We start from the raw sequence: 25399 nt of genomic DNA, 5'->3' as shown, positions 1-25399 counted from the left end.
CCAATATTGTACATTGAGTGCCTGTGTGAGATTGGCAGTCCAGTTTCCCATCTTTGAGTTATTTTAGCTCAAGCTATACCTAAACTTTAGAGATTTTCCTGGATAACTCCAGCTGGAGGGTTGGGGAATAATATGGTAAGAAAGAAACTGACCCTTTGAGGTCAGCCTGCAATTTATGTGAACCTAGAGTCTTTAAGGACCCTCGACCATGGGTCACACTACTTTGAGATGAGGCCAAATGGGTATTTCAGACCCAGATTATAGAATGATGATGAGTTTATGAACTATTCAGTACGGAGCCAATCATAGCCTGACTAGACAGATGCATTATGCCTAAAATTCAAGTAAAGAGACAACGAATACCATACAAGGTCTTTAGGGATGGAGTTTCCTTGTAAAAACAAGGCTATTGGGGGGGGTGGGGCAGGGCGCGGGATGAGAGGATTTGAAGGGTAAGGGAATTCCTGACCAGTTTTAGGACATTATTGGATAGTAGAACTCCCCGAGAGGGGAAAGAGGAGGAAGAAAGACTACTAAACACAAGATGCTAAAAACATTGCAGGTTCTTTCTCAAGAGGGGGTAACTGTTCAAGGAGGAAGCATCTGTCTTCTGAGGAAGACAAAGTGGTAATCAAAGGGAATGAATGAAACATTAAGCACTATGTACAATGAACTGAGGGGCGGCTAGGTGGCACAGTAGATGTAGTGCCATGCTTAGAGTCGGGAAGACTCATCTTCCCCAGTTCAAATCTGACATCAGACACTTAATAGCTGTGTGACCCTGGGCAAGTCTGTAAAATGAGCTGGAGAAGGAAATGGCAAAGCACTCCAGTATCTGCCAAGAAAACACCTAATGAGGTCACAAAGAGTTGGACAAGACAAACTGAACAACCATGCAATACTAAGCACTGGGGATGCAGGTAGAAAAAATTAAGACAATCCTGCTCTCACGGAGCTCTCATTCTGAAGGGGAAAACAACACGTGGAATATTTCAGCTGAAATTTGCATAGACAGGGCCCATGTCCTTAGGGTTCAACAGCAAAATAAATGGTAATGCCTCCAATGTCAATCATATCTGATACTAAACCATTTGATTGTGCCAAGCCCTTTCCTTCTGGGTCCTTAGTAGTTGTGGCTGTAGTACCTGCAGGATTAGGTAACAGGCTGCATCTCCACAAGGGTTGCTCCCCAGGATGATGGCTGAGGGTACTGGGCAGGAAGCGTGGCTAATCCCAAATTCTCTTGGGCCTGGGATCCTGGGCTCCAACAGGGTCTGAGAAGAAATCGTGATCAAGGTAGTGGTAGTAGTTTGACTTGCCTATAATACGTGTTACTTCAGCTAGGCTGGCTTGCCTGCTTCTATGAATGGTAGTGAGCGGTTGGCAATTGGTAGGGATGGCTGGCCCCTTTTCCACCCCGGATGACGTCTGTGAAGGCTGGACTAGAAGCAGTTGGTCAGCAGTGGTTGCTAATGAGGAAGGTGAGTTCCTTCTCCACAGTGATTATTCCCCCTCTATTGGTAGAGGACTGGGCCAGGAGTCAGGAAGACCTGAATTCAAAGCCAGCCTTAGACACTAGCTATGCAACCTTGGGCAAGTTACTTAACCTCTGTTTGCTTCGATTTCCTCAACTATAAAATGGAGATAGAAAGAGTACCTGCCTCACAAGGTTGTCATATGATGAGATAATATTGGTAAAGTGCTTTGCATGCTGCCTGGCACATAGTAGGGGTTATATTAATGCCAGCTATTACTATTCTATAATAATAATTATCTAGAGTCCCTTATGGCTTGAAGTCTATTATCCTGTGACCTTAGGTGCACAGATGGTATTTTCTCCAATGAATATCCACCGATGGCAGGAGATATGGGGAAAAAAAAGATGATTTGGGAGACAAACAGCTGGTTAAGAAGATAGTGTCTGAGAATGGGATTTCAGTTTCTGGAGTATTGCTTAAAACATAAGAAAACAGGCTCTTAACCAAGAATGAGATTTGTCTTTAAAAAGTCTACTAAGAATGTACTTGCCTGATATATTGCATTTCTAATCAAGAGTTTTAAATTAAAAGGGATGGAGAAAGGAAAAAAATTAACTAAATATTTCCATCAAGGTAGATGACTTTGAAAGACGCTACAGTGTGGGATGAATATCTATTGAGATTTCCATAAGCTCAAAGGAGCCAAAATCCAAGATAGTTATCAGTAATCAAACCAATTAGCCTCAAATGGTTATTAATACAGGCATAAAAGTTTAGGAAAAAGACAAAATAAACTAAAAGTACTATATGAATAGGCAAGTTTGACTACATAGGTATCTCTAAAACTTGGTTGGATGAATGAAAGTCATGATTGGAACGCGGCTCTAGATACGTATAACTTCTTCAAAAGAAAGAATAGATAAAAAGGGTAGTGAGATAGTGTTGCGTTTTTTATTAAATTTATTTATTTTTAGTTTTCAGCATTCTCTTCCATAAGGATAGTATTGTATAATAATGAGGCACACACAGATGAGGAAATGCTCACAATCTAAGAAGGAAAGAACCAATAAACAAGTAATTATTAAGCACTTACTATGCATCAGGTACTGTGCTAGGTGCTAGGGCAATAAGTCCAAAGAAGAAAATAATCCCTGCTCACAATGAACTTACATTTTAATGAGCAAAACAAGTACATACAAAATATATAAATATAAAATTAATAAATATGTACAAAGCAGTTAAGTAACAGTACTTTGGGATGGAGGTCACCAGTGGTTTGGGGAATCAGGAGAAGCCTTATGCAGAAGACAATGCTTCATCTTCTGCATAAGAAGAAAGAGGGATTCTCTAAGGTAGAGGTAAGGAGGAAGTTCATTTTAGGCATGTGTAACAGTCAGTACAAAGACACGGAGATAAGAAATAGGGTTTCATGTGTGGGGAACAGAGAAAGCCAGTTTGGCCACAGTACAAAGGATGAAAACAGGTTGATCCAAGAGGTGACGGAACTAATCTGAGTGACGAAATGGAGTCAGATATGAAAGGTTCTATGAAGGTCAAAATGCTAGGGTACGGCAACTGGTTGGATATATAAGGTAAGGGAGAGTAAAGAGTCCAGGATAATGCTGAGACTAGGAACCTTGAAGACTTAAAGGATGGTGTTATCTTTTACTATGAATGTTAAATGATATACTTTGCTTAAGGATGTTAAGTATGTTATGCTTTGGTTTATTGAACAATGTTTAGTTTATTGATGCATAAATAGAGTTCATTATACTATGTGATTAGACCCCTGAAATTAGTCACAGTAGCATTCCTTAAGTGTGCTTCTGTTGGTTGGCTTTACATTTTGGCGATGGGGATGGGATCACAAAGTATAGTGCCTCTAGTTGTTCCAGGATCCATGGCCATTTAGATTGTAAGGTCGAGGATTCTGGAGGGGTGGAATGTAAGGGCAAACAAAGTGGGACTTTTGCTGTTCTTTCTTTTGGAGTTCCAGTTCTTCTCTGCACTAAGGCAATCAAGTGTCTTTGATTGAGTCTTGCCTTTGATTAAATCAATAGTCTTTGATGACCTGCTTAAGTCACAAGAAAGCCTCAGTCACATGAGTTTGAGTCACATGAGCCTGGGTCATGAAGGTTGTGCTGCCCTCTGACCCTGAAGAAGTGTGCATATACTCTGAGGTTAGCATTTTGCTTTGGGTGCTCACTCATGGGAAGAGTGTTTGTGTGATTTAGCCAGATGAGACTCTGGGTAGCCATTAAGGAGCCCCCCGGCTTTAAAAACCCAAATGCTGGTGCTTCTCTCTCTGGTAACTATATTTGTATTGTCTTGGTCAGACAGTCTATTGATTTGTATTTATTTTCTCTGTTTATAATTTCTGCTTGTAATTTATGCTTGTATTTTCTCCAAAGTTCAGGTTGCTGACTTTTCCCCCTGAACTAAGTTAATGATATATGTATGTTTAATTAAAATAAGATTGTTAACCTCTTAAAGTTGCTTTCCTTTAGAAGAGCAGATCAAAGAATCTGTGCTAACAGCCCTCCTGTGTGCTGGTGTTATTGGTCTTACACCTGAGCAGCAGCTGCTAGCAAAATTGTTGTTACAGACTCCAAGTCCAAAGCTCTTTTTTCTTCATTTGTGTTATATTTGTATCCTCAGTACTTGGTATAGTGCCTGGCATTGTAAGCCCTTAATATGTGTTTATTGATTGATTAATTGTGTGGTAAGACGGAAATAGCACTAGCATGAGAATCTGTAAAATCTGGGTTCTAGACCTAGTTCTTTTACTAACTAGTTGTGTGATCTTGGGCAATTTGCTTTCTTCTCTTGGCTTCAGTTTTTTTATGTGCAAAAGAAGGATGATCTCCAAGATCTCTTCTCCATCTAACAGCCTATCATTTTCTGTATCATTGATGGACATGTACAGCATACTATAGAGGGAACTCTTTCAGCTGTGGCTTGTCTCAGATAGCCCAATACCCGGATTCTGACTCTGATACCTCTTTGCGTCTAAGTTCCAATACTTCCTAGTTGTGTGAGTAAGTCATTCCCATCTATACGTAACACCCCAAATGGTATATTCAGCTTGTTAACGCGGGGTTCAGGTCCATTCAGTCACTGTTCTCAAGTCCCAGTTTTTTTTTTCCTCTGTGTTTCCTCAGCCCAGTCAGAAATTAGTCACATGATTTTATAATGCAGCAGTGAAAAAGGACAATTTACTTTAAATAAATATCAAAGAAATAATAATATAATAATAATAATAATATAAGTGCCTACTATGTGCCAGGTACTGTGCTAAATGCTGGGACTAGGGGAAAAAAAATGACAGTCCCTGCCCTTAAGAAATGTACTAACGAGGGATGACAACACACAAAAGGAATCTGAAAAATGGAGTTACCAGAAGGCTGTGTTACTGTTCAGTCACGTCTAACTCTTCGTGACTCCATTTGGGGTTTTCTTGGCAAAGATACTGGAGTGGTTTGCCATTTCCTTCTCCAGTTCATTTTATAGATGAGAAAACTGAGGCCGACAAGGTGAAGTGACTTGCCCAAGTCTGAGGCCAGATTTGAACTCAGATCTTACCGACTCCAGATCTAGCGCCGTACCCACTGTGTCACCTACCTGCCCAGGAAGGTTGTAACCCCTCTAAAAAAGAAAAATTTAGGAGGAGTTTATTGCTCTGCCCTCCAGCCCTCCACTCAGAAGGGAGTGAGTTGAAAAAGTGTAGAATATCAAGACCTGAATCATTCTTCATGGTGATGAGATTTCAGGCAATTAGCTTATCTTGGGGGCGGGGGAGGGGCGGGGGTGGGCAGGGGCAGCGGGGGAAGAAGAGCAAGTTGTCTCCCGGAATCAAAGCCAAACAGAGAACAGTGCCGCCATCTCACCGTTCGTTTTCCAAAATACCATCGTCCCACACCATAGCTCCCAGCTCAGAAGGGAGGTTGGTCCAGTCCGACTCTTCATGACTCCATTTGGGGTTGTCTTGGAAAAACTACTGGGGTGGTTTGCCATTTTCTTCTCCAGATCGTTTTACAAATGAGGAAACTGGTTAAAGTGACTTGCCCAAGGTCACACAGCTGCTAAGCGTCTGAGGCCAGATTTGAAATCAGGAAGATGAAGTCTTCCTGACTGCAGGTCCGGTGCTCTATCCAAGGTACCATGTAGCTACCACTAAAGTAGCAGTCCCCCCATAAATTGATCCCCTGTAAACCCATTGATTTTCTTTGTTGGGACAAAAAAAAAGACAATAGTGTTTCCTTGAAGCATCTTCTTTCCTCCCACCCATGAAATAGGGAGGCTTTACTTAAAAGTTACCCTTGGGATCCGATTGGCCCCTGCTTCCCCGATGTCACCTGGGGCATCAAAAGTCCCGGTCACTCGGAGCAAAGGCCTCTCAGACTTGCATACGTTTATTGACATCCCTAAAAACCTGCTGATCAGACATGTTTCCTTGAGGAAAAAAGGAAGGACTCATCTAACAAAGCTGAAGAGAAGTCCCACATCTCTCCCTATTGCATATCCTTGCTGCATTAAAGCAAAGTTCGGTTGTTTTCAGTCATGTCCAACTCTTTGTGACCCTGTTTGGAGTTGTTTTGATTGAAATTTACCAGAAGGATAAACCGAGGCAAATCTCTGATAATGAAGGATAGGTCTAATGGCCTTGCCTCTGGCCAAGAGGCTGCTAATTGAGGGTACCATACATTTTTATAAGCATAAGACAAAGAACAAAACAAATCATCCAACTGGCAGCATCACAGAGGTGAAAGATCATTATCAGATGCATCAAAGGAAGTAGATTTATCCCCCACGTGTCATGACCACGTCTCTCTCTGTCTCTAAGGAATACCTTTGTAAATGAGGTCCCTGATAAGGGCAGACTTACTTAGTGGTGACTGGAGAGTTAGATAAAACCACCTTAGTTGTTAAAGATGGGACAAGATCAGTGTCCTAGCTTCTCAGGGATGCCCCCAAAACCTTGCAGGAAATGCTGAGACCATGTTTTAGGACAGTATTGAGAAGACAATTTTACTTTTACTAGAAGCAATCAATCCTTGGTATCTCTCTTCAGAGAGGGGGAAGCTGAACTTTAGCACACATATGCTTCTCTATTCAAACCTCAGACAAGAGACTTTAGGTTTGACAGAAAATTGTTATAGTGAAAAATCAAATACAAAATACAGGATAAAAAATTAATTCACTCAGGGTTTTCTTGGCAAAGATATTAGAGTAGTTTGCCATTTCCTTCTTACAGACAAGGAACTGAGGTAAACAGGGTCAAGCGATTTGCCCAGGGTCACACAGCTAGTAAGTATTCGAGGTCAGATTTGAACTCAAGAAGATGAGTGTTCTCGCCTCCAGGTCCAGCGCTTTATCCACTGTGCTGCCTAGCTGGCCCCCCAAGCAAAAAATACAATCAAAACAAAGAAAACCTTTTGTTAAATGCTGGATGACTTATGAGGACATGGTGGCAGCTAGATGTCACAGGAAGACCTGAGTTCAAATGTTACCCGAGACACTAGCTGTGTGAACTTGGGCAAGTCACCTAATCTCTGTTTGCCTCAATTTCCTCAACTATACAAACGGTTTTTATGAGGATCAAATGAGACAATATTTGTAAAATGCTTAGGTAGTAGATGATACATAAATGTTTATTCCCTTCCCATCCAGCATGGTTTCTTTTCCTCTCATATCCCTGAAGGCTATTTTATTTCTTCTGTGACTTGAGACCATAACAACCCCCATAGTCTGGTGACCAGAGAATTCCTTCAGCATTTAAGTATGTGCTTTGAATTGCTTTTCCTCATTTGCCACTCAGACTCAGTTTAAAGTTTTGAGTTATGGGTAAGAACATTTATACCGCAAGTAGGTGGCACTGCGGATAGAACACCAGACTTGGAATCATGAAGACTAGAGTTCACATGTGACCTCTGACACTTACTAGCTATGTGACCCTGGGCAAATCACCTAACCCTGTTTGCCTCAGTTTCCTCATCTGTAAAATAGAGTAAAATGTAAAAGGTAGTAAGAAATGGCAAACCACTCTAGTATCTTTGTCAAGAAAACCCCAAATGGAATCATTAAGAGTCAGACACAACTGAACAACACCAAAGAACATCATTTTAACTCTTATCATATTTAGGTCACTAGCCTGAGTCCCTGCAAATCATCCCATGAGTAGAACTGAAAGGAGTTATGTGGCTGTGATAAAGAAATTCCTTCTCCAAGGACCTGTTGTTTAAACCTCTGACAGAAATTGTACAGAGATTTGCTGATAAATGCTGCTGCCAATCACATTTATCAACATGCAGAAACATGTAAAAACTAGTTTATTATATGCTTGAAGAATAGACCCATGGTATATAAAACCTAGTAGATCCTGAGCAACAGTTGTAAGCTACATTATATAGGTTTGCTTCCATCAGCAGGAAGGATACAATATAAGTTTACAGACGGTAATGATTAATAAATCAAAGGACAGATAGCAGAAGGAGAAGATCTACATTGGATAAAATAATAAACTGGACAGTAAATCTTGAGGATATAGTTGGAATTTTCAGACTAACCATTAACACTAGAGCTATAGCTAGTTATGTGACACCCCTGTCTTAAAGAAAATGACTGTAATAAAGCTGGACTAGAAATTTTCTTATGACAAACCTTCCTCAATTACTTGTATGATCTCAAACAAATCACTTTACCTCCCTGCACCTCAGTTTCCAAATCTGTGAAATGAAGAGGTTTGACTAGATGGCCTCTGAATTCCTTCCAGCTCTAAATCTATGATCTTATGATTCTAATATCATGGAAGAATGACCATCCAGGAAGAATGACCTGGAGCACATACAGTATGCTCTGTCTTCTGGCAATCAGTGGAGTCATGATGGTTTATAATTATAAACCATATTATGGGCCCCTACCCAGAATTCAGAGCGTGTATGAGTATTCTGTGACTCTGCCCTTTTGGCTTGCTGAGTGGTGATGAAAAACCTTTTAACTGGCTGTTGGAGTCAGAATTAAGGGTATATTGAATGTGTACCCCCCTTCTAGGTGGCTTTCAAGTGAGGAGGAAGAAATGCTGTAAATTCTTCAAATAGGGGCACACCTCTCCACCAGATAGCCACCTAGCCAAGAACAAATGATGTTTCTATTTCTTCTGTCCTTGTTGTGTCTATTCTTTCTTAATTTTAGGCGAACGAGTTAACAAGACCAGGTTACAAACTTGTGAGCTTAGAAAAGTTGGAAGAACCAGCCAGCAGCTGGAGTACCTAGTAAAGTTTCTCCATAGCCACTGCAGAGCCTGAGCCAGAAAGGACCAACCTCTTTGACCTAGCCCAGCAGTAAATTTACCTAACCACTGAAATATGATGTCCTGAAAACCAGGAATCAACTCATCCACATTCTGTGGCATACCCAGAAGTGAATTTTGTGGCAGGAATATTTGAAGTATTCACTGTTAAGTTTGAGCTCACTCTGCCCAGGGACTAAAGTGGTCGATGAGAGTAAGTTCCCAATTTGGGAGGTATTGTACGTCCACTCCTACATTTTTTCTGAGGAAACATCCTTTTGTAAAAACTGATTGATGCCAACTGTTTATTAATGATATTGAGGAGGTAACTGATCAGTTGCTACGAGGGCAGTATAAACCAGTTAGATGATATTGAGATGGTAACTGGACAAATGATATTGGGAGAATATCCTGGATGGGAGTTCATGAGCTATAAAATAAGAGAAAGACAATGCCAACTCCTTAGGGGGTACCTCTAGAACTCTGAGGTGAGACGTAACCAGTAAAGCTGTGGGGCCTTGACCCATCAATCTGAGTGGGGGTTGGGAGAATGAGTCCAGACCCTATATATGCTATATTATGAATCCCATCATAGTTCTTGTTTCTATCTTGAGTCTATTCAAACCCCCAGGTATAAGACTGAAAGGGTATGGGAAAACTTACGTTGAACCTGACAACCTTTGCTCTCCTTGCCCCCATGCAACCACAAGGATACATTGTGGAGCCTGTGGTTTTCCTTCTGTTTCTGCTCTGCAACAAAATCCCTGTGCTCTCCACATCTGCAAACAGCATTTCTCTTAGAACTGGACTGATGAAACCTCAGGCTCCTATATGAAAGGAACTAAAATTTCACTGAGATGCTTTGAGTCTTGAAGAAGGGAAAACATTCTAGGCGTGGGGGACAAGCAGTGCAAAAGCATGGAGATGTGAGATACAGACTACTGTATGTGAGGGAAAGCAAACAGACCAGTGTGGCTGGATTGTAGAGGAGAGCAGAGAATATGTTGGAAGGGGCCTGGTATTTCTGTTGAGGGTACCAGCATCCTTCCAGTCTCCCAGATTCATAACCTCTTCATCACTCTCCCTCACCCTACATATCCAGTCAGTTACCAAATCTTACCATATCTTTCTCCATATCTCTTGTATCTGGCCCCTTCTCTCCACTCACATAGCTACCACCTTAGCTCAGGCCCTCATCACTCTTTGCCTAAATTGCTCTCCTGATCTCATGTTGTTTATGCCTCCAATCCATCCTATACACTATGCCAAAATAATTTTCCTTAAGCACTGAACTATGTGATTTTCCTACTCAATTAACTCTAGTGGTTTCCTATTATCTACAGGGTAAGATATAAAGTCCTCTGCTTTGCTTTTAAAGTTCTACACAACCAGTCCCCAAACTAGCTCTCTGGACATGACACCCGCTTCCACATTTTGCAATCTAGCCAAACTGCCCTTCTCTCTGTTCCCTCATACATGACGTTGTTTGTCCTTCCTCCTTTTAAGAGGACCATGGCATCAGGAAGATGATGCCGTGACCTGCAAGTGAATGGGATTTAAGTGAAGGAGGGCTGTGCAAAGTCACCAGTCTCACTCTCTCCTCTGGAGCCATCTGGGTCCAGTGGCAAGATATAGATAAGGATGATTACAGATGGGCCTGGACGCAGTGGGAGACCTTGGCATTTTTAAGTTAAGGTCATTCCCAGGTCTCCATCTGACTGAGGCAATGCCCATTCAGTAATTAGGGCTAGCATACATGACATACTCAATGTTTTGTCTCCTCGCTATTGCACTGGCTTTCCCATATGTCTGAAATGCATCCCCTTCTTATTCCTTCCTCATAAAATCTTTCTCTTCCTTTAACATGCTCAGGCTCCATTTTCTACCTGAAGTCTTTCCTGATTCCCCCCAACTGCAAGTGCCCTCTCTCCCAAAGTATCTTGTATTTAACTACTTTGCATAGGTTGGTATTTATTAACTTTATATGTGTGTTGTATACATCTGTATATATACTTGCTATCTTCCCCAGTTGAGTGTAAGCACATTGCAAGCAAGATTGTTTCAATGTTTTTACTTGTATCCTCATTACTTAGCACAGTGCCGGCACACAGGAGGTGCTTAATAAATACTTGTTGCTTTCCGTCCTTCACACCGAGTGGAGAAGGATCACCAAAGAGTCTGCTCCCACCATGTCAAAGTCAGAGTTCCCCAAGAAACCCAAGCAGCTTTCACTAGAGGCTTAAACTTCAAGATGACAGATGAGGGTCTACGGAGCCATTTTGAGCCGGGGGACATGCTCACTGACTAGGTGGGAATGAGAGATCTAAATGCCAAGTGTTCCAAGGGCTTTGTTTTTGTTACATATCCCACAGTGGAAGAGGTAGATGCAGCCACGAATGCAAGACCTTACAAAGTTGATAGCAGAGTTGTTGAACTAAAGAGAGGTGTTTCCAGAGAGTCTCTCAAGCACCAGGTGTGAAAAAGATCTTTGTGAGTGGCATTAAGAAAGACACTAAGGAGCATTGCATAAGAGACTACTTTAAACAACATAGGAAAATGGAAGTCATTGAAATCATGACTAAATAAGCTAGCAGGGGGAGGGGGCAGTATTGCTTTTGCATATTTGATGATCACGATTGTGGATAAGATTTTCATTTAAAAATACCACACTTTGAAGGACCCCAATCATGAAGTAAGGAAATCCTTATCTAAGCAAGAAATCACCAGGGATTCATCTAGTCCAAGAGGTCAAAGTGGTTCTGATAACTTTGGTGGTAGCCATGAAAGTGGCTTCCATGGAAATGATAACCTCGGCTGTGATGGAAACTTCAGTGGTTGTGGTGATTTTTGTTAGCAGGTGGGATGGTGGAGGACATAGTGGAGCGGAGGCAGCTACAATGGATTTGGCAATGATGGAAACAGCTTTGGAGGTGGTAGAAGCTACAGTAAGTTTGGAAACTACAATAATGTTTTCAAATTTTGGTCCCATGAAGGAAGAAACTTTGGAGGCAAGAGCTCCAGCCCTTTTGGTGGAGGGCTGATACTTTGCCAAACCATCTAGCCAATGTGGTCAGTGGTGGGATTCAAATAAATTAACAACCAGTTCTCTGCCCTAATGACTGTTGAGGGAATGTTGGTGAATGTGCATGAATGTGTGCGTGTGTGTGTGTGTGTGTGTGTATGAGAATATGTATAATCTGTGAGTGTGTGTGGATGTATATTAGTGTGTAAGTGAATATGTGTGAATGTATATGAGTCCATGACTGTGTGGATGTGTATTTGTGACTGTGTATGAATGTGTATAACTGTATGAGTGAGTGTTGGTGAATGTGTATGAGTGTGTGTGTGTGTGTGTGTGTGTGTGTGTGTGTGTGTGTGTGTGATAAGACACTGGACCAGCTCAGAAAAATAATCTTGTGTTGGGTTGTATACATGGGGTTGTTGTACCCATGGACTCACAGCCTGACTTCTCCCAGGAGTCAGCCAACACCATCCTGAGACCTGGAGACATCAGGACTAAGGTGAGTTCAAGGCCAGGGAAAAGGTCCGAGTTTCTCTTGAACAGTTTTAGTTACACTAAAAGGCCAAGGCTGAGGCACCAAGGACAATATGACTTTTTTGCATGTCTCCCCCCACCCCCCTCCTCCTGCCCACCATGGAACACTCCCTCTGAGCCCATGACACAGGGGTCCCTCAGTCATCAGGATCAGTTGGGACCAGCTCTGGTCAGGGCTCAGGCCCAGGGAGAAAGAGGCAGGCTGATTAATAAGAAGGGGAGAAGGTGCTGGCGGAGGGAGCATGGTTGGTAAGGGCTGGGCCGTGTGTGTAAGGGCCAAGTGTGCCCTAGGAGGAAGCCCAAAGTAACTGCTTGCTTTTTCGTCCCAGCCCTCTAGCTTCGCTGCTGGCCCCTGGAGGCTCAGCTTAGTGGGTGATTCATTCAGGAGCAGATGGAGAGCGAGGGAGTAGGTGAGGGGGAAGGGCCTAAGCCCATCGAAGCCTCTACAGCGGCTGCTTTCACCCCCCACCCCCAACACCGTGTCCCCTTCCCCCAGCAGTAGTAGCTTCTGCTGGGTGTAGCCAGCCCTCCCATCCCAGACCTGGCCCTCCCCTTCCCCTTCCATCTCGTGCTGGCACCTCATTACTGCATTCCTGCTTTCCCCTGTGCCTCCATCCCGGACCCCATTCCCAGGCTGGGACACAACACTGCCTTGGGAGGGAGGCGGGGAATATATATTTGTGATTTCCACATTGGGCGGCTGCCCAGGCACCCCCTTTAGAGAGAAACCCCTGATGGCTGCCTGTTGAAATCTCAAGTATCTTTCCAAGTACGAACTGAAGTGACATCTCTTTTATTGCAGCCTTCTGTGTTCTCCCAAGCTAAGACATGATTTCCCCCAGACTCATTAAGCTCACATCTATTGTGCAATTCTGTTTTCGGGTTTGGGTTTTTGTTTTGTTTGGTTTTTTTGCATATCTTATCTCGTAAATCTCCTTGAAGGTAGTCATTATAGAAACCACATACAATCACTCCCATTAATAGGTTTCTAAAGTGTTTCCTTCCTGGCAACCCATGGCAGATAATGAAGGTATTAATATCCTCATTATACAGATAAGGATACTGAGGCTCAGACCAATTAAATTATCTGCCAATAATAACGAAGCTATTGTGTCACAACCGAAGATGAGTCTCTTACCTGCTTCCAATATATTACTTTTTCCGCTTCATTACATTTCCTTATAACTTCATTTCTCTCGCAGTCCCAGGCCTTGAACGTACATATTAAGTGTCCAGGGAATGTGTTTGTTTCCTTAAAGTGAAAGCTTTTTGCTACAGATTAGGGACCCCTGTTGTTTATTTTCATAAAGCATTAAATCCTGATATGAGGAATTTGGGGATTTTGCCTTTTGATGTTTTCTGCTAAAATCCCCTACCCCTGATTTTTGGTGCTGCTTGGCCCAGGCCCATTAAAAACCCACTCCACTTAACCTGTGTTGACAGCCTATCTCTATCCAAGACTCCAACAGACTACCCTGTGTCCATCCTCCCTGACTGCCCCTGCACTGTCCTTCTCAATAAAGCTTGCTACACTTTCTCTCAGATCTCATTGTGATGGTGGCAGCCTCTCCTTAGGAAGCATGGGCCAGCTGTGACAAATGATTTGGCAGCCCTACCTATGACCAAAGTCTTTTACTTAGAAAGCAAAGGCTGAAATCAGAAGCATGTGCCTGGAACCAGGGCTGTGACTAGGGAACCCTGCCACCAAGCCAGATACCCCTTGGGCTTTTCCTCTTGGTAACGAGAGTGGCAGATAAGGGAAGTTGCCACCTTTCCTTGTACCGAGACTGCTTTGTTTTGAACCTCCCTAAGTTTGTAGGAAGACATAAGCCGTTATTTCTCCATATAACAACTTATCTTTATGGATCAAGATTCTCAGTCCCATTCTTAATCAAATTTAAAGAACAAAGTGGAAGCTGAATATATGTGGGTATCTGTTCCAAAAAGTACTCTGAGAACAAAACTACTGGATCACAAGAAAAAGAATTAAGGGTCTCTCTAATCTATTTGTGTTGAATGATAAACATTCAACAAGTTTTTGATACTCAAAATGTTATTTTGTACCAAATAGTTTTCTTTGTGAAAAAAATCTATTTTATTTCTTTTGTGCATCTTTGTGCATCAGCCTGGCAGTGGAGACAGAGAAAGTGTCCCTCTGAACTAGAAAGGCCAAGGTTCAAGTCTTACCATTTGACAAAAGTGGCTGGGCCAGTTGCTTACTTCTCAGAGGTAGCTAGGCGATGCAATGTATAGAGCTCAAGAAGACCTGAGTTCAAATGCAGCCTTAGATGCTTTCTAATTGTGTGCCCATGGACAAGTCATTTAACCTGTGTTTGCCTCAGTTGCCTCAATTGTAAAATGTAGATAATAATAGCACCTACCTCCCAGGGTTGTTGTGAGGACCAAACGAGATAATACTTGTAAAGCACCCAGCAGAATGTCTGACACAAAACAGGCGCCAAATATAAATGTTTATTCCCTTCCCACCCCACCAACCCTGGGCAACCTCTGAAACTATACATTTCAGACCTGCATTGGTAAAGGAAGTTGCTTTTACTCATAAAATCGCATTTCCAACGATTCCCTAGTGTCATTTCTATCTATCTATCTATCTATCTATCTATCTATCTATCTATCTATCTGTGCATATTCCCTCTATGCAGGGATGTTCTAGAACCAGATCCAATTTTAGCTGATTGTTAAATTTAGAGTTAATTTCTTACCTTGGAAATAAATAGCCAAACACTGCAAATCCAGGCGTGGTTTATTACTGCGTGGATTGTCTAGACTTAGGAAAGTAACAAAAAAAAATGTTAGTGCTGAATAATGCGGCTTAAACTTAAAACTGTCAAGCTTTTTTTTTTTTTCTGAGAGCCCGTGGTTAAACCATTTTTGCCAGCACACCGCGGCACATACTTGCTAAACGCTACAATTTATTTCCTTTCTTATTCAATAAGGGGGAACAAGAAGATGCGGTGAAAGCGGAAGGGGTGTGTGTGTATGGGGCGGGGGTGCTTTAAAGATTCATCCACCGTGATCCCAAATGCCGCAGAACAGAACTAGCGAGATGAAGAGTCCGGGTTTGGAACTTAGACGGGCTTCCACACTCTCTCCATGGTCCTCAGGTCCGGTGAGTGCCTGAGGTAAGGCACAGGCCGTTTAGGGGGCGTAAGCACGCACTCCTCCGTCCCCCCCCCGCCCCCCTCCCCAACCCTTTCGTCGACCTAACCCCGACCCCAGCAGGGCCGACGACTGACAGCTCCTTCTGGGAGGGAGCCAAGCACGTGCTCGGTGCTCCCCCCCCCCCTCACGGAGAGGGGCCTTCTGAGTATCCCCGCCTCACAGGAGCGGGGACCCTCGACATCTCCTTGTCCCTTTCCTCAGTTTATTCTCTCCTCCTCCTCCAACCTCAAAACATTCTTCTTATAGATGGCTCTATAGATAGATTGATCGATAGATAGATGGATCTAGCTTAACCCTCCCCTTTCACTTCACCTTCCTCTCACACTGGACAATAGCTATAGAAGATTTTGTGTAGGTCCTTCTCAAAAATAAACAAACAACAAAAAAAACTTCCTGAGCCTCCATTTAGCTCGTCTGCCAGAGGGGGACAGTAATTTCTCACCCCAAGTTTGTGAAGGTGTTGATTGTTAACGTCACTGCTGTTGTTAATAAAATTAAGAGACCCGCCTTGATCAAGAGAGGTAAGAGAAAAACGTAAGGATGAGTATATTCTTATGTACTTACATTCTTACACAGAGAGAGACGCCTACGGGGGCACAAGTGGATAGAGCACTGGACCTGGAGTCAGAAAGATGGGAGTTCAAATCTTCAAATATCTTCACATCAGATCCTTACTAGCTGGGTGACCCTGGGGAAAACACATACCCTCTGTCTTCTCTCACTTTCCTCATCTGTATAGTGGGATGATAATATTCCAGAGGTTCAGATGGGTTGAGGAAGTCCACTCAAACGTCCCATGGAGAGTCCCAGCTTTGGCTGGGCGGTCCTGGGCCCTTAGCTCTGTGGGACACTTCGCCCTCTCACAGACAGTGCCTGGGATCACATTGTAAGTCACCCCCTATGGGAGTTAGGCCTTGGGTATCTTAGGCAGGAAGAGAGTTTTCTATATTCCTCTGAGGCACTTTGCCAATACATCGAAGATAATTTTCTTAATCTATAACGCCCTGCTCCAAAGATACCCCAAAGGATGTGACAAGGAGGAATGGGTCTGTGTGCTTGCTCGCTCATTGGGAAGGAACGGCCTCCAAACAGCTGAAGCACAGATGATGACATATTGCTTGTCTTCCTTCACTGGCTGGTCGGCAGTTTCTTCTGCCTGTTGCTCCGTCATCTCCAGTTGTGTCTGGCCCGTGGTGATGCCATTTGGGGTTTTCTTGGCAAAGATGCCAGCGTGCTTTGCCATATCTTCCAGCTGATTTTATTAGATGAGGAAATTATTCACGCTGTGCCTTTTGAAACTGAATGAAACCTTGATTTTTTTTTTCCCCTTCATCTTTTTTTTTTCCAGGATGAATTTAATTCTAATATCTCTTGTGATTTCATGACATTTCTCCACTGGCCAACCTTCCCCACCTTTTTTTTTTCCTTTTGGAGGGGGGTAGGCAGGGCAATTGGGGTTAAGTGACTTGCCCAAAGTCACACAGCTAGTAAGTGTGTCAAGCGTCTGAGGCTGGATTTGAACTCAGGTCCTCCTGATTCCAGGGCCGGTGCTCTCTCAATGCGCCACCTTTCTCCCACCTTTTCTAACCTTCTTCCATGATGTTTCTTGTTTCCAGGCTCACAAAGAACTCAGAGATCATCCTGGGAACAGCAAGAGAATTACCCCGTAGCCAGCTCCATCTCATGGAACCTCCGCCTGAGAATTCATTTCTATAGGATCATCGAGGCAAAAAGAGCTCTTTTCACATTATCCATGGGACAAAGTGAAAGATGTGATTAGAGGCGTGGCTACAGTTAGAAAGGGTTCTCTGCGATGGAGAATATTTCCTACAGGAATCCTGTAATGTGCTGTAAGGGCGATGGGGTGGAGAGGGAGAAGTGGGGAATCAGAGTTGGATTCTGATACTGGCTCTGCTTCTCACTGCTACTGTAGCCTTTTTAAGAAAGTCGCTCTACCTCTCTGAGGCAGCTGGTGGTGTAGTGGATCGTGTGCTAGGCCTGGATTTAGGAAGCTCTGAGTTCAAATCCTGCCTCGGGTACTTATTAGCTGCGTGACCTAGGGCAAGTCACAAGTGCAGTTTGCCTCAGATTTTTCAATGTAAGATGGAGATAATGGCAGCACCTCCCTTGTAGAGCGGATATGAGAGTCAAATGAGACGGTATTTGTAAAACTCAGCACAGTGCCCGGCACATGTAAATAAATGTTTATTCTCTTCCCTCCCCCTCCCCGCTGTCCCAGTTTGCTCACAATGAACAAGACTAACTTGACTGGAACAAAGGGGTGATGATGATAGTAATAATAGCGAACATTTATATGGCGCTTACTGCATGCCTGCCTGCCTGTGTGCTAAGCGCTTTACAGTTATCATCTCATTTGATCCTCATAAAAATCCTGGGAGGGGGAGATAGGTGCTTTTATTATTCCCACTTTACGGAGAGGAAACTGAGGCAAATAAGTGTCAAGTGATTTGCCCAGAAAAGCTAGCGTCTGAGGCTGAATTCCAACTCGGGTCTTCCTGAGTCCACTTTACTGCGCCATCTGGCGGCCCATGTTGTAATGGTGACGGTGCGACGTGATGAAAAATTGATTTGGGAAACATGGAGGGAACAGGTTTCAGCGTGGGGAGGCTGCAGATCCAGAGGTGAGAATCGGCCCTCACTACAGATGGGTAGAGTCTCTTCTCTGAGAAAGTGTGAAGTTGAGAGTCACAATCCTGGCAGAAGCTAGTCTCAACTTTGACCCACTTTTTCCCCTCAGATCAACCTGTTCCCCAGGATCCTGTATTGATCCAGGAGGGGAAACCAGGATGCCAGTCAAAAGCAGTCGCCTGGGCCCCAGTGAGTTGTGGTTTCTTCTTTCTTTCTTCGGATATGTATGATACATGCTGGTTCGTGTTGCCTACCAGGATTCTCTTTTAAGTATTTTACTGTCCCCTAGTCCCAGGCCTCTTCTGTGTTTACTTTTACCCAAAGTGTATGCACAGACATAGGCATGCCTTTGCCTCGTCTTTGTCTTTGAGAGAGATGGAGCTATCCCTGGGACAGCAGGAACGTGTTGTTTCAGGGGTCACTGATGTTTGATGATGTAGCTGTTTACTAAGAGGGAATGGCAGCATCTGTCCCCTGCTCAGAGGGACCTCTACATACATGTGATGCTGGAGAATTATAAGTGTGGTCTCACTAGGCAAGGACCCTTTAGCACTGATTCCCCAACTGCCTAGCTTATCAGACACTAAGTTGGGCTCCAGCATTTCTCCCATCATTCTAGGTAATGAGCGTCTTGGTGTTTCTTGGATATAAAGGCAACATATCTCTGGTCCTTGCTCCCTTTTCCAGGGGAGGTAAGCTCTGCAGCTTCCTCACTTGATTCCTTATCATTCCTGCCCTCTTAGTTCTTTTTACTGGACAATATTTAGCTCTCCATGGTCTGAGGCTTTCCTCCAGAGTCCCAGTGTAGATGACCCACCTGAGGCAGTTTCCCACTCTCCCGATGAGAAAAACCTGGTATATATCTGTGACTGCATTGGCCTAAATCACTGATTTTGTCAGTGCCCGTACAGCGCTCTAGGGAACAGTATTAAACTATCTACAGATTGCCCTTGCCCACCTCCTAACAGGTTATCTATAGATACTTCCCATTCCTATGTGCTCTACCAACATGGCAAGAAGTTAAGTGTTAAAAATGGCTCTGTATCTTCCTGTCTCAGGTCTTTCATACAAATAGGATTCTTATTTCCCCAAACTGCTGTGATCTCTCAGCTGGAGCAAGGAGAGGAACCCTGTGTCCAGAACTTGCAGGAAGCTAAGATACCCAGAGAAATTTCTGGCAAGGTGAGTGAGGCCCTTCCCTTTTCTCCTTTATCTTTTCAGAATGCTTACACATAAGTATAGTGTTGCAAATTTTATTTTTTAAGCTAGCTAGAAGGACAGTTTCTGTCATTCTAAATAAAGAATAGAAACATGCATCCTTATGATCATGAATATATATGTGTATATATCCTTATTATTCAGCATAATAATAATATCACACTTTGCAAACACTTTATATATATTCTCTAATTTGATCTTTACAACAACCCTGTGAGGTAGATGCTATTATTAACTCCATTTATATAAATAAAGCAAAATTCATGACCTTGGAGAGGACCATGAGCATGCCTGAATGGTTCGGAATTGCAAAGGATAATAAATTCTCTAGGTAGAAGGCAGAGGAAGTATAACATTTATTTAGACTCCAAAGGATCAGACTCAAGGACCAATGCCCCCAATTCGATATCATGGCAATAACATTCCAAAACTGCTAAGCCTACCTCACTATAGTAATGAGATTATAATGAAATATTATAGCAGGAAACCAAACCATACTTATGCTTCCCCTCAATGCTAGGCCTCTCCTATAAGAAGATCACTCGCGAATCCTAACTCCCTGCTCAGCACTCTCTCCTGCAGCTTCGCTGACTCCAAGTTCTGCAACTACCCCTTGTGTTCAGCACTCTCCACTCCACACACTCTGGAAGCTGGCCCTTGGCTTCTGAATCCTGCTACTCTCTGCTCTGCTTCTTCCAGCTCCATTGTGTCCAGTTCTACTCTCAGTCCTCAGTTCTGCTCCTTCTAGTCCTCAGTTTCTGCTGTTTCCAAGTTCTGTTCTCTCTTTTTTATACAGTCCTTAGACATCATCTGATTGACTAGAACTCAGGCACATACCATTGGCTCTGGTCTTAGCAACTCCCCTTAGGGGGAGCCTGGGGCCTCATACCTAATTAGTGAAAGGGTGTAGGCCTGTCTCTAATCAGACCTCCCTGTGTTGGCCCCACCTGAAGCCTATTCAATGGAGGGGGGGGGGTGTGAGGAGTTGGGGGAGATCTTTCCCATACTGATTGGCTTCACACCAGTTTATAGATGAGGAAACTGAGGCTGACAAGAGATTTCTTGACTTGTCCAGGGTTACAAAATAAGTGTTTGAGGTAAGATTTGAACTCGAGTCTTTTTCACTCAAAGCCCAACACTTGCTCCACCTTGCCTCAGAACTGCCATTATGTGTGGAGTCTGTGGCCCAGACCAGACAGAAATGATATGAACTCTGTTTTCTTCCCTTTAGTTATGACAATGCTAGGGGAGGAGCAACATCCACACTTCTGTTTTCCTAGGTGATTCCCAAGTTATCTTTTCTACCTATATGATAACCCCATTTCCTACCTATCTCCTGTCCCTGGTATCAGTGCTGTGCCTTAGTTCTTCTATGATGTCATCTCAAGAACATACTCTTGTATTCAGTGCACGGATAGAGCCACTCTGGGAAAAAAAACATTTTTAAGTCATTATTGTTGCCATCAGGTAGATTGTAATCTTGAATTGTTTCTTTCTGGATGCTTGCAGTATTTTCTCCTTGACCTAGGAGCTCTGGAATTTAGCTGTAAGATTCCTGGGTGTTTTCAACTTGGCATCTCTTTCTGGAGGTGATTGGTGGATTCCTTCAATTTCTATTGTACTGTAATAATAGTAGTTCTAGAATTTCTTGAAATATGGTGTCTACACTCTTTTCTTTGATCATGGCTTTCAAGTAGTCCAATACTTATATTATCTCTCCTTGACCTACTTTCCAGGTCAGTTGTTTTTCCAATGAAGTATTTCACATTTTTTCTACTTTTTTCATTCTTTTGATTTTGTTTTATTGTTTCCTGATGTTTTGTGGAGTAATTAGCTTCAATTTTCCCAATTCTAATTTTTAAGGAATTACTTTCTTCATTGAGCTTTTGTACCTCCTTTTCCATTTGGTCAATTCAGTTTTCTTAAGTAGTTCTTTTCAGTGAATTTTTACACATCGTTTTCCATTTGGCCTTTTCTGATATTTTAAGGTGTTATTTTCTTCAGTATTTTTGTGCCTTCTTTACTGAGCCATTGATTCTTTTTTTCATTATTTTCTTGTATCATTCTTATTTCTTTTTCCTGATTTCCCTCTTATTTGATTTTCTTTTATTCAATGAGTATTTATTCAGGCCTGGAGTGAAGTGCATTGGAAAGGAAGACATGCAGTTTGACCCCAGGACCCCACAAGAACCTGTACCATACCAACAGTTTCACCAAGGTAGATCCAGCAACCCTTCCCTGCAGCTTCCCAGACAGGCGCTTGACCAAGTTATAAGGAAAGGAGCTACTGATGCTGGTGTTCAAAATAAGTTATTTAGGAAAAGAATGGGGCAAAGCAGAGTATGGGGAAGGAGCCACCTCCATCCCTGGACCCTGTACTGAGGGTACCACTCTTTAGTTGGTTGACTCTGTAAGCTGTCCCAACTGTAATCCTCTGCTAGGCCAAGGCAACAGAAGAGCTTCACATCCAAAATGGGTTCAACCAAAGCCAAGAAGCTCTTTCTAACCAAAGCAAATCTCAAGGACCAAATGAATTCATTTGAGCCAGAACGGAGAAACATTTATCTCCAGTGGATCAATGGCATTTGTAAAATAAAACTGTAGTGCTCCAAAAAAAAAAAAACACATGTGAAGTGAAAACCTCTAAGATCAATGGTTGTCCCTAGCTTCCAGGTGGGTAAGTGAGCAACTCCTCTGAGAGGGGGCCCAGGTCTTCCCGGTGAACCCATACAACTAAGCTTCCTTACAAACCTCAAAAATTGAGAATCCTAGCTTTGAGACAGAACACATTGAAACCTAAGTAAAAGGAAAATTCAAATAACCTATTTTGTAAAATTATTTCTACTCATAAATCCTACTTGGTTGTCCCTGTGCTAGAATTGAAGGGGTGGGGTAGGAGGTGGAGGTGAAGCAGTCTGTGTCTTAACTGTTCTTTCTCCAATAATTCGGTCAACATTGCTGTCAGACATAGACTGTGCCACCTCAAACAAACAGTTCATGTTAATGGCTAGGCCTCATCTTGTGGCAGAACTGCTGCAAGCCCAAGAATGGGAAAGGATTCTCCAGCTCAGTACCAAGTTGCCATCAACAAAACAGGGTCCTGAGCAAGTGTGTGACAGGCACTGTCACTTGGCAGGCTCTCCAAAGTCAGTTCCTGGACTAGGCTTTGAAGGAGAGCAAGATGGGAGTCATCACTTGGTGGAGGACTTGGTCATATTTGTCAGACCAGCCACACCAGTCTTGACTGTTGCTTCTCTCTGGTTTGTCGATGGCTTGGGCACTTAGAACAATCTCCTGTAAACAAGGTATCTGCCCCTCAGAAGAACTTGGGAGTTCAAGATAGCAAGATTGGGTTTCTCAGCTCTTTTGGCTGCCCAGCCAGGAGAAGAAGAATGGATGGGGCCATGGACGACAGGCGCACAGTGCAGGGAGACTGCCACACTTTAATGGTATTATCATCACTGGCACTCAGCAACAGCTTTTGTTCCAGCAGGCTAAAGGCCACAGAGTTGACCACATCCTCATGCTGGAGCTTGGCCAAGCAGATGTTGTAGCGTCGGTCCCAGACATAGCCATGTTGGTCTTCTGCACCACTGGCAACAAAATCCCTGCTGACATCAAGGAAAATGAAGAAGCAGTCATCATTGGGGGTATAGGCACGGTGGGCCCTGAGGCCCCTTTTCATTTCCTTCATAGTCTTAAGGTCAAACGCGTGTAAGTCAATCTCTTCAGCAATAGGTGGTGGTTGCATGGGATCTGACACCACTGAGCCACTGGGTCATGAGCGGCTGTTGACATACAGGTACCTGTGGTCAGGTGACAGGCGCATCCCAATGATGTGTCCATGAATGTTGATCACATGATCCACTGAATCACAAAATTCATCCGAACGTCACTCCTCTCCCAGCACCGGCCCTGCTGTTGTCATCTGGTGAGGCAGGATTTGCTTAATCCCTATTTGATGTGAGGAATAGGTGAGGCAGCCAGTGGTGAAGATCAAGTATTTCTTCTTGTCATTGCTGTCTCCGTTGGCCTCTGGGGTTTTGGTCTGGCTCTGGACCAGAAATTCTGCAACTTTGCTCTCCAGCTCCTGCTCTGACGTGATGGGTTGTGCCCACCTCTCCATGATATCTTCTAGGAATTGCCACAGTCCTTCCTTGGGGCCCTGCTGGGGCTGGATCTCTGGTGGGAGTAGGACCCAGCCTTCATCTTCCTCATTATCACTGCCCAAGTCAAAATCCTGGCAAGGGGAGGTGTCAGCAGCAGCAGCTGGCTGGGATCCAGCATCCAGTAGGTCAGGGCTGTCGGAGCGACTGCAGTCAGCCACCATCACGGTGCAGACTGCGCTGGCATTAAGGTTCTGGATTTTGAAGAGCTGCTTCACCACACTAACGTTCTCTGACTCTATATCCTGAAAGGCATTGTTGAGCCAGAGCACAGGGCAGGATGTGATGTCTCTAATCTGGGTAGATTCCCAGAGATCAGGTTGGTTTCATTGAGTCAGCATCCAAACACATCTTATGGCTTGTTTCACACTCGTGAGAGAAGAGCAAAATTGTCCAAGCTGATGACAGCAATCTCTCCTGATGAAGAGTTGTGTGACCCCAGGAGCACTCCCAACACAAGGAGCAGTGTGTCATCCTGGTTGAACTGGGAAAACTGGGTGTAGCTCCAGTTGTAAGGTCTCATGTTGGAGCTATGCAAGAGTGAGATGGCCAGGTCATTGTTCCAGATCTTTACGGTACAGTCCTTGGAACAGGACGCAAACAGGTATCCTGTGTGTGAAAAGCTGAGGTGGAGGACCTGATCAGTGTGTTCTCTCAGGGTCTGTACTTCCACATGGGGGATGGTGTCATAGAGCCTCTGAAACTCCTCGTACCAGGAGACAGCAGCTAGATGACAGCAGCACTCGGGCTACCTGGCAGTATCAGTAAAACAGCTCCTTCTACAGCAACTCATCTTGAGATACTGCCTGCCACTGGCGGCACACCAGCCCTGCAGTTAGCATATCTTTGTGGCTCAGGCTCAAGAAGATCTGGTAAATAATACTGTCTGGAAGGAAGGGGTTGCCCCCACCATCCATCGTGTCATGCTGTCCTCAAGGACTCCCATGGGAGCCGCCTCACGGAGTCGGAGCTGGAGCTGGGTCAAGGAGGGGGGTGGGGCTCAAGGGGCAAGATGAGAGAAGCCCCTGGCTGGGCTGCTCTGCCCCACCTCTTATTTAATTTTTAAACTCCTTTTTGAGCTCCTCCAGTAATTCTTTTGGAGCCTGAGACCAATTCACATTTTGCTTTGAGGCTTCGGATGTAACAATTTTGACTTTTTTGTCCTCTTCCAAGTGTGTGTTTTGATCTTCCTCATCATAGTAACTTTCTATGGTAAGGTTCTTGTTTTTTGCTCTTTTTTCAGTCTATTTCTTGGCTTTTAACTTTATGTTAAAATTGGGCTCTGCTCCTGGGGGAGAGGGGCACTATCTCAAGCTCCAGATTTTTTGTGCTGCTATTTCTATATATAGTTCTTGGGGTCTGTAAGTTTTCAGTTCTTCCATGGTGGTATGATCCAAGGAGAGGTGTGTACTGCTTTCTTGGCCTGTGCTCTGGTCTGGGAGTGACCACAAGTACTCTTTCCCACCCTGGAATTGTGACCAGGATCTCTACTCCCCTGTGGCTACATGCTCTAGTATGCTAGTACTTTCTTCACCATAGGATTGCAACCCAAAACAGTGTATGGGAGATTCAAGAGTCCTGCTTCCAGTGCCAGCAATTATCCAACCTCTTTATAGTTTGTGGACTTACAGTTTGAGAGCTCCAGAAGCTACTGCTGCTGATTCAGTCATTCCCAAGGCCAGCTACTGGCTTGCTTGGGTGCAGCCTGCACTGGACTGAGCTCTACTCTCACCCCAGTGGACAGAACTTAACTGTTGACCATCTAAGTTGTATTGGGCTAGAAAATTGTTTCACTCCCTCCTTTTGTTAGTTTTGCTACTCCAGAATTCATTTTGAGACTTATTTTAAAGTTGTTTGGAGG

At 43.7% G+C, this 25399-nt stretch overlaps 2 pseudogenes; one reads left to right on the top strand and one right to left on the bottom strand.

Moving 5' to 3' along the window:
- Positions 1 to 10955: 10955 nt before the first annotated feature.
- On the top strand, positions 10956 to 12691 carry LOC118857956 (annotated as a pseudogene).
- A 9989-nt stretch (positions 12692 to 22680) lies between these two features.
- Positions 22681 to 24455, bottom strand: LOC118858541 (annotated as a pseudogene).
- Positions 24456 to 25399: the final 944 nt, after the last annotated feature.

Source organism: Trichosurus vulpecula, chromosome 7, assembly GCF_011100635.1.
Source record: "Trichosurus vulpecula isolate mTriVul1 chromosome 7, mTriVul1.pri, whole genome shotgun sequence".
NCBI classification, from domain to species: Eukaryota; Metazoa; Chordata; class Mammalia; order Diprotodontia; family Phalangeridae; genus Trichosurus; species Trichosurus vulpecula.
The sequence above is the reverse complement of the archived record's forward strand: the minus strand, read 5'-3'. Positions and strand labels throughout refer to the sequence as shown.